The sequence below is a fragment of the Alexandromys fortis genome, unplaced genomic scaffold (genome assembly GCF_014885135.2).
Source record: "Alexandromys fortis isolate MF-2015 unplaced genomic scaffold, M_Fortis_MF-2015_v1.1 scaffold_21, whole genome shotgun sequence".
Classification (NCBI taxonomy): Eukaryota; Metazoa; Chordata; class Mammalia; order Rodentia; family Cricetidae; genus Alexandromys; species Alexandromys fortis.
Window position 1 is genome coordinate 10,790,520 of NW_026067905.1, and position 17,034 is coordinate 10,807,553.

General features: G+C 45.2%; 1 protein-coding gene across 2 annotated transcripts in view; it reads left to right on the forward strand.

Annotated features, from left to right (window-relative positions):
* The first annotated feature begins 1,715 nt into the window (after positions 1-1,715).
* Brinp2 (BMP/retinoic acid inducible neural specific 2) overlaps positions 1,716-17,034 on the forward strand; it is a 104,272-nt gene continuing 88,953 nt past the window's right edge. Inside the window, exons 1-2 of one of the 2 annotated variants that reach the window (XM_050135416.1) lie at positions 1,716-2,005; positions 2,151-2,494. The gene's annotated coding sequence lies outside the window, so the exon portion shown is untranslated. The remainder of the gene's footprint in view (positions 2,006-2,150; positions 2,495-17,034) is intronic. The other variant, XM_050135417.1, reaches the window with a different exon arrangement.

Genomic DNA, 17,034 nt, shown 5'->3' on the forward strand with positions numbered 1-17,034 from the left:
TTAGTAAGATACTTTATCCTAGTTGAAGATCTGGGGACTCCACGGGACCACCGTTCTCTGGCATGTTTTATAGCTTAGACACCTGCAGCATGAAGGAAGAATAACTTGACTAGGATGCAGAAGAGGAAGCAACTGGCAATCAGGAATGTAGGAATGAGCGTTTGCAGGCAAGATGCAATTTCTCAGCTTTCCTCACCCACTCGGAACATCTAGCCAATGGACACTTTCTAGCTAACCCAGATATGTACTGCTTTGGCACACATTAAACCTCTGGACTCTGCGTTTTTTCTAATTTTTTTTTTTTTACAAAATGACCTCTACTGTGGCTCTTAACACAAAGAAACTAAATCCAGACCCTTCTCTCTCTTTCTCACTACCCTCTATATGGCCCCACACCACACGACTTAATGGGAATCCCCCCCCACATCCCCTTGCCAGTTTCAACTTCCAGCTCTTCTGTTGAAGTGGCTGTTTCTTCAACAATGACTCTTCCCTGCTCTTGCCAAAATTTAGTGTAGTTCACCAGTTAGTAGAATGTATTTCAGTTTCACACGTTTATTAGAATATCAAAAATATGTTATTCACACCCTTCAACTCAAAGTTAATATTTTTATCCCTCATTCTTTCCTCCCTTCCCTCCCTTCCCTCCCTTCCCTCCCTTTCTCCCTCCCTCAAGGCCCCCACCCCCACCCCAGATTCACACAGGCTCAGCAACAGCACCTGCTTCACAGAAACAAGGCTAGTCCTGTTCTCCTTTCTCTAGTCTTCCTTTAAAACCCGAGTCCCTTTTCCTGACAGCCACTGGAGTGAAAGGAGACACACAGGAGGAAGACAGCACAGGCCAAACAATTCTCTCTCTCTCTCTCTCTCTCTCTCTCTCTCTCTCTCTCTCTCTCTCTCTCCCTCGACTCAGGGCATTTTAAATGTCTCCCCCAGATTCCTCAAGTTCTTTTTGCCTTGTCCCAACAGTTCTGATGTGGAGGCGTGAGGCGTCTCAATTTAGCTGTCCAGCGATTCTAAGACTCTGCCTAGCCATCTTATAGAATCTCGCGGTCTTTTGCCTCCCTCTTTCCCATGTATCTTTGATGTGCATGTGTGTGTGTGTGTGTGTGTGTGTGTGTGTGTGTGTGTGTGTGTAGGCGCGCGCGCGCTATTTCTCACTTGGGGGTTCACTTCTAATTAAGTAATTCAGGAGGCTTAAAAAACAGAACAACCAAATGAAACCTCAATTTAGAAGGAAAATGGATCAAATGGGTCCCCATCTCTGAGAGTTCTGGTTAAGCAAGCAAACAAAATGGGCTGGGACAAATGATTATTGTAACTCAGAAGATTAAAGAAAATGTAATTAGTTCCCCGTCTACTTCCTGTTCCTCAGCCTTTTGACACTTTTTAACCCTCACTTCCAACCTTACATGCAGCGGTGAATTTATCCAATGCTTCCTTATCCTCGCCGGAGGGGGTGGGGGGTGGGGGACAAGAAAGCAAGAAAGAAAAGGGGAAAAAAAGTCACTGCTGCAAAGCTGGTAGGGTTAACAGAGCTGGTACCCCAGCCTGCCAAAGGAGATTGCCGGTAGGCCTCAGAACCCGCCCCCTGCCAGGCTGCTCAGCCAATGGGCGTCTGTAGAGAGTGAGGCGCAGAGTTCTATTGGCTGCTAACCTACATGCATAAAAAAGAACGAGAGAGGCAGGCAGGGCAGCATTGTTATCTTAAGACACTCATCTGGTGTCTGAGTCTGCAGGTGACACTGGTTAGGTACGGAGCGCGGAGTCAGAGTGGGGACGCGCCGAGCTGCAGCCTTAGCATGGAATCCGCCTGCCTGTCCAGCGGCTCGCGGCTCATCCCGCAGTTCCTCCGCTGAGCTCGGCGGATTCGGAAGGACTTGGGAAATGCACCTGCCGCGCGCTCCGAGGACACCGGCAGGTCCTCAGGCAGCCGAAGGAGCCCAGACGCCTGAGGAACGGTTTCTGCTCATGTGCAAGGCACAGATTTCGGATGACAGGGCGGGTGAGTCTCTTTAGAGTTGGAAAAAAGGGGCAAGATCTTGGTTTCACCTCGGTCGAGAAACAGGGGACTCCTCAGTTGCCTTCCCACTTTCCTCACCTCTCCCACGCCGCGTGCGACCCAGCCTAGCGCTGATCCCACTTCACAGATGCTGTGGGTTCCTGGGATGCTCGCCGCTCCGCGGCAAGACAGCAGGCAAGTGGTCTAACCGCCGCGGCGACGTTGGCGGCGGCGGCGGCGGCGGAGGCAACAGCAAAGCCCAGAGCAGGAGAATTTGAAAAGAGACATCCGTTCCTTCTCTCAAGCTGAGGGGGGAGGCTTCGCATTTCCCCAAAGGAGAAAGATCTACAAGAAATCATGAAGTAAAAACTTTGGAAGGCTGCCACTGGAGATGTTGCACAAAAATCGGGCATCTTTTAGGAGTCTCCTCGCAGTCCTTGGAGGTTTGGGGAGCAGCTGATACAGCAAGAAGGGCTTTTGCAAAGATTCAAGGTAACAGTGCAGGGGGCCGGGCCGTGGGTTTTCTGTATCCCCTTTCGTTGTAATTTTGATGAGTCCTCATTCAACCCTCTTGTCTGGTGTCTGGCAATTGCGAGCAAAAGGAATAATTCCCATTCCCATTCCGTCCCTTAGTTTCTGTCAGGTGGAGCTTAGCAGTGGACTTTGGGTTTAAGCTGACTCTGGTTTTGCCTCCTGGTGTCGCATGGCTGTCACAGAGCTTAGGCACTCTGCCTGACCTATATTGGTTTTGCCTTGTTTAAGTCCTCAAAGTTAGTGCAACTCCCATTAGCTTTGGAAAATTCATTCGGGCTCCATAATTGCAGAGAATGACAAGGACTTTTGCTTGCCTAGTGATGCTGGAGAGAACTGCACGAGGTTCACCGTGTTTGGAGAGGACCCTAAAGACCTGATATTGCATTGCACAATACATCTGTGTTCACATGTTCATAAAGCCCTGTGGCATGATTGAGAGGCCAGTCTGTTTCTTCCATGTACATGTATGTAACCAGGGACAAAAAATAATTCATAAGAGTGAACCCCACACACTCTCTTGAGTGTTATAGCAGAAGCTCCTATGGATTGGGTTGATCCTCTTAGTGCCCTGGAGACACTGGGGGGGGGGTGCTGCTGTGCTGGAGGGAAGGGTCTGCTGATGCCATCTCTCAGATTGCTCTCCCTGTTCATACACAGTTGAATGTTGCCTGTGGTGTGTGTGTGTGTGTGTGTGTGTGTGTGTGTGTGTTTTCACAGCTGTATGCAGGGAAATGCAGGAAGCTAGCTGCTCACAGAAACACTAAGCATGCCTGCCGAGCCCCTGCCCAGGCCTTGAATGCCTGAAGTGTTCCTGCCCAGTAGGAGGCTGAACTTATGCACTGCTGTGCTAGCCCAGAGGAGTTCTCTCTTCACCAAGCAGTCCTTCTGCACGGTACATATTTATCCAGGGTATATAGACTAAAGTCAAATACTAACAATCAGCTGGATGATGCACTGTAACACGGCCGAGAAGACCTCTCTGTCAAGAACCACATGTGTGTTTTCCCCTGTCCTGGGAGTAGGTTGCTCTGAGTGGGCACATATGTGCTAAGAGAATAACAATTATAAAAGATAATCCGGACCTTATTCCACAGGGACAGTGGTATGTTAGCCTAGGCCAATCAGAAGAATTAAATGTACGCTATGAGTCAAGAATATCTCCCCAGTTTTTTTTTCCTAAACATGAACATGTTGTTACCGTCCGTTTCCTCACCCCATGTCCACGCTCGCAGAAGACGGGCAGTGTGAATATGAACCAGGCAGCTAAAGAATTCTACTAAATCCCCTGGGGGGCAGTCTGATGACATCGGGCAGCAGCTGAGCTGATGCTGGAGTTGGTGCTTTCCCTCTTGGTTTTACACAGTAGTGTGCATGTTATTTGTTTATGACATGACCCTCTGGACTTCCTTCTCACCTAGACTGAGCTGCTCTGTAGCACTGAGAGCATGACCAAGCAATGCTGCCACTGTGATCCGATCTTACCAGCACCATAGCTGCCACCTACTCTGAGGAAAGGTGCATGCTTGGCTTCTCTGAGGAAGGAGAGGATTTGCAAAGATGCAGAGCACAGATACTGTGTTGGGGGTAAGAGAGCAGACGTCAGTCCAGAGTCTTCAGTGCTGGGAAGCAGCTGGTTTTAAAGGGGTCGACAGCTGGCTGGGCTGTAGCCATGGGGAAGGCAGAAGCATTCTTGACTCTCACTTCTCTCTCCTCACCAAAAAATGGAGCTGACTTTCTCCTCCCAGAATGGAGTGGTGTGTGCTACAGTGTGGAAGCGAGGATGATCGAGGAAGGAAGATCTGGGGAGGACAAAAAGACCCTATCTATCCTCCTTATGCTGGCCTGGTGTTGAGGACAGGAAACATTCTCTCTTCTTGGACCTCAGGATCCTCTTCTGAGTGTTCATATCTGGCCTCCTGACAGGTTGTTTACTGAGCTAAGCCAGAGGGCATAGAACATCCCTGCGTCATCAGCTCCTCCTGATCCCCTTCCCCAAGGTACAGGTTAGCACCTGGGGAGCACCACCTAAGATATATCCCTCTGAGAGGGTTTTCCAGAATCCCTCTCCACTCACAAACAAGAGGTAATCTGAAGGCACTGGAGATGTGTGGGCACTTTCTGCTGACTGGAATGTTCAGTGTTCAGGTTCCTGACTGGTGTTTAAACAAACGCAGTGTGGTGTTATTTCTGGAGGCTCAATTCTTTTGCTTAAATAATAAGACCTTGCATCCATTTTATAAAGGCCTCCTTTCCCAAAGAGCTGGGAGGATTTACAGAAGTCCTCTAATTAATTCTCATACGGCTTATTGTCTCATTTGTCTAAGATGTAGAGCTAAATGGTTTTAGCATCCTATTTGGAAAGGGGAGAGCAGAGCACCCTAGGAGGAGATATGTCTTCCCTCAGTCACACAGGAGTAGGGGAAGTTATGGATGGGTCTGGGTCTTACTGCTCCTTTGCCAGCCTCAGTCCCTATGGGATTCCTCTAAGGCATAGTCTCATCTCAGTGACTGGGCTCTGACTTGGTTACTTTATACTTTACAAGGCTGGGAGGCTGTGGTATCATCTGGGGCTCCTTCTCTGGCAGTATGTCTGGGTAGTGAGGGACAAAAACCTTAGAAAACTTTGTCTTCTGTGATTTTGTAGTCTACTTGGGAAAACGGGCCTATATCTGGGCAGAGGTAAATGACGGTGTAAGCTCTAAACAGAAGCTCAATACAAAAGAAGTCAAAAGCCTGACCTTATTAATCGACCATTGATCTGCACAGATAATAAGAGCTATCAGTGTTCCAAGAAAGGAGAATTAAAATTGAGCTTCGAGAGTTGGAGGGGAATATTTTGGGGCAGGCAGAGGGGATGAAGGGTTCCAGTTGGTAGAGAAACTCACTGTGGCACAGGTAAGAGGCTGGAAATGTCATGGTTTGCATGGTTCTTTGGGGCCACATCTCCTTTTGAAATCTGGAAGTCCTACATATCTGGGGCAATTATATTAAACATGTATAGCCTACAAGAAGTTGGCCCAAGACCACACCAGAGGGCTGTGAAGTTGGGTATCTCATTAGGCATCAAAAATATTACCTGACCTCCCATCCACTCTCTGCTCTAATCCTTACACAACGGGAAAACTGTTACTCGATGTCAGAGATCCCATTCACTTCCCATCCGAAAATTTGAATAAGGATGGTGGAGAAAGCAAATTTCAAGAGAACACGAGAAAAATCTTATATTTTAGAATCGGAATCTCTTAAGAGAGAGCTTTGATTTTCCTCCATTTCCTATTTCCCCACCCAAATGTTCCTCTTGGGGTTTACTTGGAGCCAGCAAAATGCCAAAGCCCTTAGGCATTTAGCATTGAGCAGAAGATTTCCAATCTTAAAATTCTTGAGCATGCCCATGTACATAACCTCTTGTCTCCTCTTCTCTTCCTCTTTTAATAAAACATATGCTGTAGCAGTCACAAAGGAGGAGACCACAAAAAAGCAGGAGAGGGTGGGGAGTGGTACTGCCCGCAGCTGTACCACGAGGTCCTGTGATTGTTCAGCAGAGCAAGGAAGGGGGAGAGGCATGGTGTCATCCTGAGCAATGCCAAGAAGAGTCTAAGGGCTGCTGCTGTCTACCTGGAGAAGGCTCCAGCCAGCTAGACATACACACTTATTCCAGGAGTAAAAGGCCTCTCTCCCCGAGACAAGATCAAGAACAGCACGGGTCTTGTTGGAGGACTAGCTGCCCAGCGATCTTGGTCAGCTCTTGGTTTAGAGCATCATGCAGGCTGCATGTCACTGCATGAATGGCTCTATTCCTAGAATACAGAGAGCTTCCACAGGGAATGAGAAGGGAATGGTTTGCCACAATTCACACCGTACCTTCTGTGTGGTCTGGAGGAAATTCTCTAGGAGCCCACTCTCTTTTTGTACTTTGAGCCAGGAGTGCAATCAGGGATCAGATCTTAAGAGACATTCTCTGTCTTGAAGATCCTACTCTTAACTCTGCTGTCATCCTTGTGTCTGTCTATCAGCAAGCATCCTTGTGCCAATGACCATGTAGCTAGGCTGTGAGTAGGGCATCTTCTTTATTTACTTGCAGAAGCATCCAATGAAATTTTTGGGGTTGAGGTGGAACCCAAGGCACATAATATGTGGTTCCTAGTTTTGGAGGAAACCCTTTTGTGTTTGGAAGGGAAGTGTCAGAAGGCTCAGCTATGAAGGCTGCAGTGGGTTAGTCTTCTCTGAACATGCTGGTGGAGTGATTTTCTTCAAATTATCTCTCTGATATGCAGAGGAATGTAGAACACCATCACCACAGCCTGTGATCTTCAATGGCTGGTCAAGTCCCATCATTTATTTTTCTGAAACTCCCTTGCAATGTTAAAACACTTGGGTTGCTGAATTGGATAAAGTGAGGACCCATTACAGGCAAAAATCCACCAAAGAACTCTACAGGTAGCTCAGGAGCTCTTGAAATGTATGTTGGGATTGCAAAATGCATCTTGGATTATAAAGATTTACTTTTTAAAAAAAATATCATATAAGGGACTGGGTATGTGACTTAGTTGTTAATATTGCAATATTGCTTGCCTAGCATGCCCAAAGCCCTGGTTTTTATTCCTGGCGCCACATAAACCAGACACAGTGATACACACCTCTCAACCTTACTACTTAGGAGGTGGAAGCAGGGGGGACAGAAGTTCAAGGTCATCCTCTACCATATAGAAAGTAGGAGACCTGAAAGTGATGTAGGAGACCCTGTTTCAAAGAGCAAAACACCCCACATGTACAAACAAAAGCAATATAAAAATATCACTAGTTTTATAATGACTTTAGTTTAAAATGATATAACATTTCAGATATGTTGGGTTAAATAAAATCCTGTTAGTTTTGCTCATTTCTTTTTTAGTTTTTAATATAGATACCAGAAAGCTAGATTTTTCTTTGGCAGGCCTTGCATTTTTTTTAGACTGTGCAGGCCAGGCCCTGCGGAGCAGTGGCAGGTTAATGGGGGAGGAGGGAGGGCAAAACTTGAGACAGGAGGAGCCAGAGACATAAAAAGAAAGAGAACATGGAGGGAGAGGTCAAGAGCAGCCCAGAGGGAGCCTGTGGGCATGTATTTCTGAAATTTAAAAAGCAAGGAACACAAATAGCTTACATGGCCTATATTTATTTGAGGAGGGACCTAGCTTACTGTGACTCAGTCCCCCAGAAGCCTTTGCAAATCAATGCAGCTCTCAGCTCACATGCCCAGAGCGAGTTGGTGAGAAGCCTCATGGTCTCAGCCTTTGTCTTTTTCTTCTAAAGTGGTGGCAGTAGAAATAGCTGAGTGACCTTCAGGGTCTCTTCCACAGTGTCCCCTTTTCTCTTATCTCTGTACCACACGACCTCTCCCCCCATGAATTTCTCATTTTTTCGTATTTTAGTGTAGTAGGGAAGGAGCCACTGCTATGTTTTAAAGATTATTTGTTCAACTATCAACTAAAATGGGAAGACACAAGGATCAAATTTTATTTGTTAATTACAGATTAGAATACTAGAACCCCTTCATCAATATTATGTTGGCATTGGTAGTCATTGAGAAAAGGTTTGGACATGCCTAGAACTTGTCATATCTACTTAGCCTTCTATCATTTGTGAAAATGTTTTCCCAAGCTATACTTCACCTGGTTCACACAACACCCCAAGGGGAAATATTATCTTCTTCCTATATTTTCCATGATCTAACTTTAAACCACCCTTATGACTCTATTTTCTACTCCTTCTCTTTATATGTTATTTGTTCAGCCTTGCTGGCTGTTCTTAAATACGAACCACATGAAAGAGACATTACTACCTCTCACAGCCTTTTCTCAGCACCTATAAACACAATTGTGTCCCCTTCTTAGGGGTTTCTTCTCAATGTGAAATAGGGCAGAATACCAAATATAGCTCCAGTACATTGTAGACATTCAACGGATATTATGCCCTTTTCCTGCTAAAGATCTCTGGCTTGATACCCTCATGGTTTGAGTACCCCAAACTAGACTCATAGGCATTTCTTTCCCCAGATATCTGCTTCAGTAAATGGCACAATCAGACCTCCAGAGACATGATATAGAAATATGGAGCTGGATTGAATGGAACACGTCTGTAATTTTGGCACTGGGGATAGGGAGGCAAAAAGGTCAAGGAAAATTCAAGGCCAACCTTTTCTACACAATGATCTTCAGGCCAGCGAAGGCTAGCAAGACTCTGCTTTACAAAACAACAGCTAGGGAGATGCTTCTTTGGGTAAGAAAGCTTGCTTTGCAAGTTTGAGGACCTGAGTTCAAATCCCCAGCACCCATGTCAAAAACAAACTTTCAAAACCAACCCAGCATAGCTACTTACATCTATAAATGCAGTATTGAGAAATGGAAGCAGGTAGATGTGGAGGCCTCACAAACCAGCCAGCCTGTCTGAAATGACAAGCTTCTTGTTGGGTGAGAGATCCTGTCTCAAGGCAACAAGGCAGGGAGCAATGAAGGAAGATATTAGACATCTTATTTGGAGCCTTTGCATGTGAACACATGGGCCTGCATACCCCTACACTTCCATGTACACACCACATACACATATACCTACAACATCACACACATCACTACCACCACCAAACAACAACCCCCCAAAATGAAAAGATGAATTACACTGACCCTTTATTTTCTCTCACACTGCTTTCTTCCCACATCCAATCTATCAGCAACCTTGGGAAAGGTGTGCTTCTAGTGATTTCTGGAATCCCTGTACTTCTTGTCACTCCTCCTTCTACTCTGAAGTCAGATGCTTGTCTCTTCTTGCTGGACCGTCCTACGTTTGCTCTTCCTGTTTCTTGCCTAGAGGGCTAGCCAGGTCTGTTTCCACCTTGCGGCCAGAGTGATATTTCAACATGTTAAATTTGATTATGCCTCTCTGATCATTGCAATTCTCCTGGGCTCCCCACGAGCACCAGAATGAAAACCAAATTTCTTAGCCTGACAAACAGAGCTCCTTCATGAGCTAGTCCTTGGCGTCTCTGTGGCCCCCTCATCTGCATCTGACCCTTTTCACTGCAGCCTGCAGTGGAGCCCCAGCACTCTCTCTCTCTCTCTCTCTCTCTCTCTCTCTCTCTCTCTCTCTCTCTCTCTCAGTGCCATCTTCTTCTCCGCAGTGCCCTCCTTCTGCTGTCCTAAACTCTGGTGACTGAGTTTCAAGACTCTGTAAACATTGTCTCCTCTGTGAAGGCTTCTCTGAGACTCTGGGACAGAATTAATTGCCTCTTCCTCTACACTCCTACACTTCTTGCTCAAATCTTCTTTTACTATATTCAAACAATGTAATGATTTAGTACTGAGGCTTGGACAGTGGGGTTGAGATGGGGGTTTTAAGACACAGTTCTTAGGAAGTATTGAATACAAGGAGCATATTGTTGGAAAGCAAACCCCGTCCTCCAGCATAATAGATTGAGCAGAGGCCAGCAGTCACCAAAGCCTTGTCTTCTAGGCACCTCCATTCTGAAGGGAAATTGTGGCACTAAGGCTCATATGGGCATTGCTGATAATGGCTAACACTTTTATAGCCTTTATGTGTCAGACCCTGAACTGAAGACCTTTATGCATCAACTCATTTACTTATCACAGTGATCCTCTACACTAAGTTTATCCTTTCTGTCTTATAAAATAAATTGGAATGTTGGCGGAGGCTGCTTGTTCGTTCTTAGCTCCTCAGACCTGAAATAATTATACAGAAACTATATTATTTGCAGTACTGTTTAGTCAATAGCTGAAGCATATTTCTAGCTAGCTCTTATATCCTAAACTAACCCATCTCCATTAATCTGTGCATCATCATGAGGTCATGGTCTACTGGCAAAGTTTTAGCAGGCTCCCGTGGAGGCATCTGTCTCCTGTAGTAACTACATGGCTTCTCATGGACTCTACCTTATTTCTCCCAGCATTCAGTTTACTTTTCCCACTTAGCTCTACTCTGCCCTATAACAAGCCACAGCAACTTCTTTATTCATTAATCAATAAAAGCAACACATATACAGGAGGACCTCCCACACCATTGGAATTTCAGAGAAGTGAGATGACCAGGGCTGGAGAGATGACTCTGTGTTTAAGAATGTGTGCTGCTCTTCCAGAGGGCCTGAGCTCAGTTCCCAGCACCCATGTTGGGCAGCTCATAACTGCTTGTAACTCTAGCACCAGAAGATCTAAGACCCTCTTCTGTCCTCTTTGTTCATCTGCACACACGTGACACACATATGCAAAGAAAAACACATGCATAAATAAAAATACAAAAAAAATTTAAAAGAGAAAGAGAAAACATCCTACTAGTTCAAGGTCACACAGTTAGTATGTTTGGGAGCTGGTATTTCACAAAATTTAGGTTCTGAGTCTATAGGTTTAGTATGGTTTTCAGAAAAAATAACCATATAGATAAGTAAACAAATGAGACAATTTCAGATAGTGATAATGGAAGAGAAAAAAAATAGAATATTATAGGAGAGCATGACCAGGGTAGTGTTCTGAGAAGATTTTTACATGGGTATCATTTAATTTGAGGTATGACTTGTCCTGAGAAAGATAGATAAAGATGCATTTGGGTTGAGGATAGGGGTGAACCGACATCAAAGGAGGAAACTGGGGTTACTGGAGTTCCTGTTGATGTGGCCCAACCCTTACCCTGGAAGTGCCAGATTCAGTCTAGGTAATCTAGGGAGTAGTGAAATATCCAGATGCTTCCAGTCTCCCCTCCACCAGCCCATTTTTTTCTCCTGTTAATTTGGGTGAAGACATAGTTCATAAAGTGTACAGCTTGCTGCTCTTGACAAGGGTAGAAAGACACGACATATGAGCATGAGTGCATGCATGCTCGTGTGTGCACATACACACACACATAGGCACACACCATGGCTTTGACAAACCACTTGATTTTACTTCTGTCCTGTGAACCGAGTTTCACTCAGAACCTTAGTAAAGTGACAGGTACAACAAAGGCTGGAGACAACCCAGAGATATGAGCAAAAGGGAAAATGCTTATTTTTTCAATGAGATGTAAAGTGAATTAGACTAGAGGGAGAAGTGGGATTTTGATTCAGGAGGGGCATGCAGAGGGGAAGGCAGATTTCTGAGTGACAGCTTGGTCATGATTTTTATCTTCATACATGTCCATACCATATATCTATGTATTTGGTTTTTTTTCCCTTTGTGATATTTTTATAATTAAAAGTTTAAAAAATGATATGGAGAACAGGTACAAGTTAGTTTGAACAGGTTCATAAATATTTAAGATGTATCTTAAAATGGTAAAAAAAATGTCCAAAAATTTTTTGGTTGTAATATCTCACTTAATTTTTATTCTTACCTCATGAAATGTATGATATTCCTATTTTGTAGACTGAAACCAAGGAAAGAAAAGTGCGAAAGAACTAGCATTCAGACTCAGGTTCTAATTACTGCGCCAGGCTTTCTGCTTTAGGTAGTGGGAAGCTCTGAAGGATGTCAGGGGAGGAGAGACGCCGGGTTACCGGTCAGACCAGCTTCAGTCCTGTTTTGGTTCCTGGCCAGCTATGTGACCATCAGTTTGATTATATAAGCTTTATGAAGCTACAAATATCTCCACCTAACAAATAGAAATGATAACATCTCCTGAGTACCAGAGACAAGGGATGGAAAATATCCACAAAGTCCCTGCCTCGAAATAAACATTCAGAAAATGGTCGCTACTGTTTCTGTGTCTCCAAATGTGAGCACTCGTAAGATGCCAGCTTCCACGGAGGGCAAAGCTTGGACCCAGGCATAGCTACTAAGAGTTGGTACTACCTTCAGCTTCTGCTGGGGGAAAGGAACCAGGTATTCCCCAAGAGTCATTGCCAAGTACCAACTCCCAAGCTATTGCTTTCCAGGCGATTTCTCCTCTAATCACATGACAAAGCGTCTAAAATGTTTACTGATAAGGCAATTGAAGTTCCCAGAGATTAAATAACCCATTGAAGGCCTGCCAGCTTGGATGAGGTAGAATTCACATGACCTTTAATCTATCAGATGTAAAAGCCATTTGCTCAAACATTAGACTTTGCAGTGTATCATTGTCTTGAGTTGTGTCCTAGAGAAAGGGTATCTTGGTGGTCAAGGTAAGAGGAGCTACTCAAATATCTGAACTGCTGTTTCATAAGTGCAAGGGATTCCCAGGAGCAGGCCACCAGGGCTGATGTATGGTAAGAAGAAGACCTAAATGGGACCACTGGGGGTACAAAAGCAGACAAACCAAACCAAAACAGAAACCCAGACCCAGAGTTTCTAGCGCAAAGCTTTATACAGACCGTGCAATTAGTGCAGCAGGCTGAATATTTCAAGTGCCACCATTTCTGAACACAGGTGTGTATCAGTTTTTTTTTTTTTTCAAAAGATCAAGGCTTTCCAAACAAAATTAGAGAAGAGTATCCTTGGGCTTGGGGAAAGGTTTCCTGCACTACACACGATTTTTAACCTTTTGGGAAAGCAGAGGACTTTCATTAACAAACCTTTATCTAGAATCCTAACACATGCAGCCTATAGATGGCAAGGCTCTAGCTGGAGCAGGTCTGGGTGCCCAGAGCTGGATCATCCCATTCTTTCCTCTGTCAAGAGTTCTGCCCAAGGCACCTCCTTGGAGCTTTAAAGATGCCTTGAAATACACGGAAAAGCGTGCACTATAGAAATCCTTCAAAAAGCAAGACTTGTCATTTGTTTAAAATAATAGGTGACATACTAAAATGGATCATAAAATGTTAGACCTTTGCCAACTCAGACACATCTGTGACATTCAGTGAGACTAGGACAAATTACTGCTCTCTCTTATTCTCAATGATTGAAAATGCATGAAATTCAATGTCTATGAATAAACACCTGCTGTGTGCCAGGAACTGTACCAGACACTAACTACGATACATGTGCAATCTCCTCCGATTCCAACCCTCCTCCCTCCACCCCAGGAAGTTCATCTCACTGCTTTCAATGTGAAACTGAGAAGAATCAAGTAAGAAGGGTTGCTTAACAGTGATCTGAAACCTCACCAGCAGGAGAATAATAATACTGGGAATTTCTGCTTGTTGATTTTCAGACGGGATCTCAGTGTGTATCTCTGACTAGCCCGGCCTGGAATTTGTTATGTAGACCAGGGTGGGCTCAAAGAGATCCTCCCAAGTCTCTCCCAAGCGCTGAGATCAAAGGTATGCCTGGCACCCCCACCATGCCTGGCAGGGTTGGGATTTTAATGGTGGGGGGAATGGATTAGTGTGGCTGACGTTAGTCACTCACCCCTAAAGATTCTTTATGGGGTGGAAACAGTATTAGCCTACCTCAAAGTTGCTTACTGGAGACCAGCATGCTTCAGGTGTGAGGTTGCACCTCATCTTTTTGTTTCCACAAGGCATTCTTATCCTCACAGATCCATGCTATGGATTCCTGCCTTGGCCTTCCCTTCTTGGTCCCCTAGCCCAGGGCCAGCCTGTTCATCAGGGTCAAGGTCCAGTGGCTGTTGTGGTTTGAGGGTATCCAGCTCCATTCCTCACTTGGGAGCTTCGTGCAGGGTGCACCGTGCTGAACCGGAGGTAGTCTGGCTGAGAGCACAGATTCCCGTGAAGCTTCAGTCTTCGTAGCCCTGGGAGTTGAGTTAATTCGAGGGTGTGGGGTGAGGAGCCAGAGAAGTCCTTGCAATCCCCTTGAGATATAGAAACGCTAGGTGGGTAAGAACTGCAGGGGCATCTCATTTCTGCCTCTCCTTCGCTGTACCCGGCCACTTAGCATACTATAAATATGTTGTCAGACAAAGAACGGGCGCAGGTGATGAGCAGCGCTCCTGTGGGGTGATAGGTCCCCAGAGGCTTCCTGAGCACCATGCCTCTTCCGCAATCTTTGCCCTTTGGGATTTGAGACTCAGGAATCACTGAGTAAGGTCAGCATTCTCCTGAAGCCTCAGGAGGGCTCTGGAGACCCCTAGAGGCAAAAGCCAGTGTTACAAGCCCCCCTGGCCTCCAAGCAAGGAAGAAAGGTTCTTTCTTATCTAGAAGAGGTGGCTGGCCTTAAATGAAGTACACTTCTGGCAAGCTCAGAAGGCAGAACCTGGCACATGTGCGTGCGTGTGCATGTGTGTGGGTATCAGAGGAGTGGGAAAGGCTGGCTACACTTGTGAAAACAAACCTGTCCAGAACTAAGTTGATTAGGTCCTATCTTCCCTGCCTGCCTAAGTCATGCTCTTTAGTGCCCACCAGGCAGCATCCTTCTCAGCTCCTGCTGAGCCCCTTGGCTACCCAGAGGCTGCCCTTCTTAGCAACTCCCTACCACCTCCATCAAGACGATAGTTTCCCTCGGGCCCTGTCACACCTCACAGTATCCTGATGAACTCATTTGTACTAAAGCATTAGTGACTGATAATGACTTAATGTGCTGTCCTCCCAATTAACACTGGAGCATTTCAAGAGAGAAATTCACAGATTTTTTTAGGCCGAGGGAAAGACCCATGTTTTCCCCCTTCCAGAAGTATAGCAAGCCCCTCAAAATTCACAGACGGTTGTCTGGATAATAGCCGCTTCTAGCAACATTTCAAAGGCATTGTATGGACGCTTGCACAGAATTGCTCAATAGAGGCCTTCTGCAATGCACACTCCTTAAAGACAACACCTATCTACACAACCCTCATCAGGAGAAGAGAGCTGGGGTGCAAGGGCTGACACGGCTGGTAGTGTCTCAACTAGATGCTTTATGAGATTTCATTTACTTGTGGAAAAGCCCTTTATCATTGGGAAAAGAGGCTCAGGTACCACTAACTGGAGAATACATTTGGGCAGCCTCTGTTAGGGGATGATCATGTTTTCTTGCCCAGCTCCTTTACCTCACAAGCCTCAGCATATACAACTCTAAAATGGATGTAGCAAAATTCACAGCCCAGGATTGCGTAGAGCATGAAAGATTGCAGAATTAATACCTATCATCTCTAGTGTTTGAAGAATGCCTACTCTGTGACGGTTCTGTTCCTAATCCTACTTTTATTTTTATGATTTCCCCCTATCTTAAGCTTCCATGCAGAGCAGCATGCGAATGCTGTATTTATGGATCACTTAGAAGATTCACCAGCAGTCCAGCCTCCTAGGCGTGGTTGGTTTGGTGATGAACTGGATCTCTCTCCAGATGATGGCACTGTGCGAGATCTTTTTTGCCCTCTGCTTGGTTTCTTTAAATGCATCTCACAAATGCAGTGAGTGAAATGGATTTGGCAGTGAGTGAGAAAGACTTAATGCATTTTGGAAAGGGGGAAAAAAAGCCATAACAAAACCTGGTTTGTTTTTGTGATATACGGTTCATGTGATATGACAAAAATCCCTTTTTATGCTTAGGAAAATTGGCTAATTTTAAAACAGTTGACACATGCCATATGCATATCGAGTAATGATAGATTTTGCTCAGGCAAACAACAGAAGAACACGAGGCCAGAATATCTGCTGGGGTTTTCATCAGTGAAATTCTTAGTTTATGGCAAACCGACCCTGCGTAAGAGTGAGGAAGGATACAGAAAAGGGACTCATGGTGGCCTCGGGTGCCTGAGTCAGACATTAAGTTATAAAAATACCATCTACCGGGAGTGAAACACAGACACTGTGTTTTCATGAACTGAGTGAGAAGAGAGAGGCATCTAACTACATAGCAAGCTTTCTGCACCAGACATTAAACAGTCCATGAAGCTATGGGCTAGAGAGGGGAAGCAAATGACGAAAGGGATGTGAAATTGGTTAGAACCCCTGGTTTGGGCTTCTGACCTTTTTCTGGTCATTTCTGTTGTTGGAAAAAATGTACAGTATTTGGATCCTAGACACGGCTTTAAATGTGCTTTGGGGTCTTCCTGTAGTTCTACATAAATCTGTGCGTTGGTCAGAAGCCCAACCCCTTATGGGCTGATGATGTGCAGTCTAGTCTTCTGGACTCAAAGCTTTTATTTTATTTTATTGTATATATTTCAAGACAGGATTTAATTAGTGAGTGCAGGAAAAAACTGAGGCAAAGAGCTTGGAGGTTTATGGCCAGGCTTCAGGACTCAGCAGTTTGACACGCTAATCCTGTTATTTCTCACCTTAAAGTGAACAGAGTCAGCAGTCGGTTTTCTTTCTTCCCATAACTCATTAGTTATTAAGTTTTCTTTCCTTTCAGCTTTATTTCTCATCTTTTTCTTTGCTGGACTCTTTCCTCTGGTCCTCCACTGCGCTTTCCCTCCCTCCTCGGGATATCAAAAAAACAGAGAAAGCCGATGTCTTGGTAGCTCATTTGTGACTAGACCAAATAGGAGAGAAGTTTTTCCTGATGCATTTTGCCTTCCAGAGTAAGTACCTTGTCCCCTGGTGGACCCACCCGTGAAGGTGACTACAGTCAATGCCCCACAGTGATCTGAAGGTGAGGGGCTAGGCAGTGTGTTACCTATTTAAAGACAAGGCACTCTGAAGGCAGGAGTTGAGGCTTGTCTTCCTTCTTACCCCCTCCCTCCTG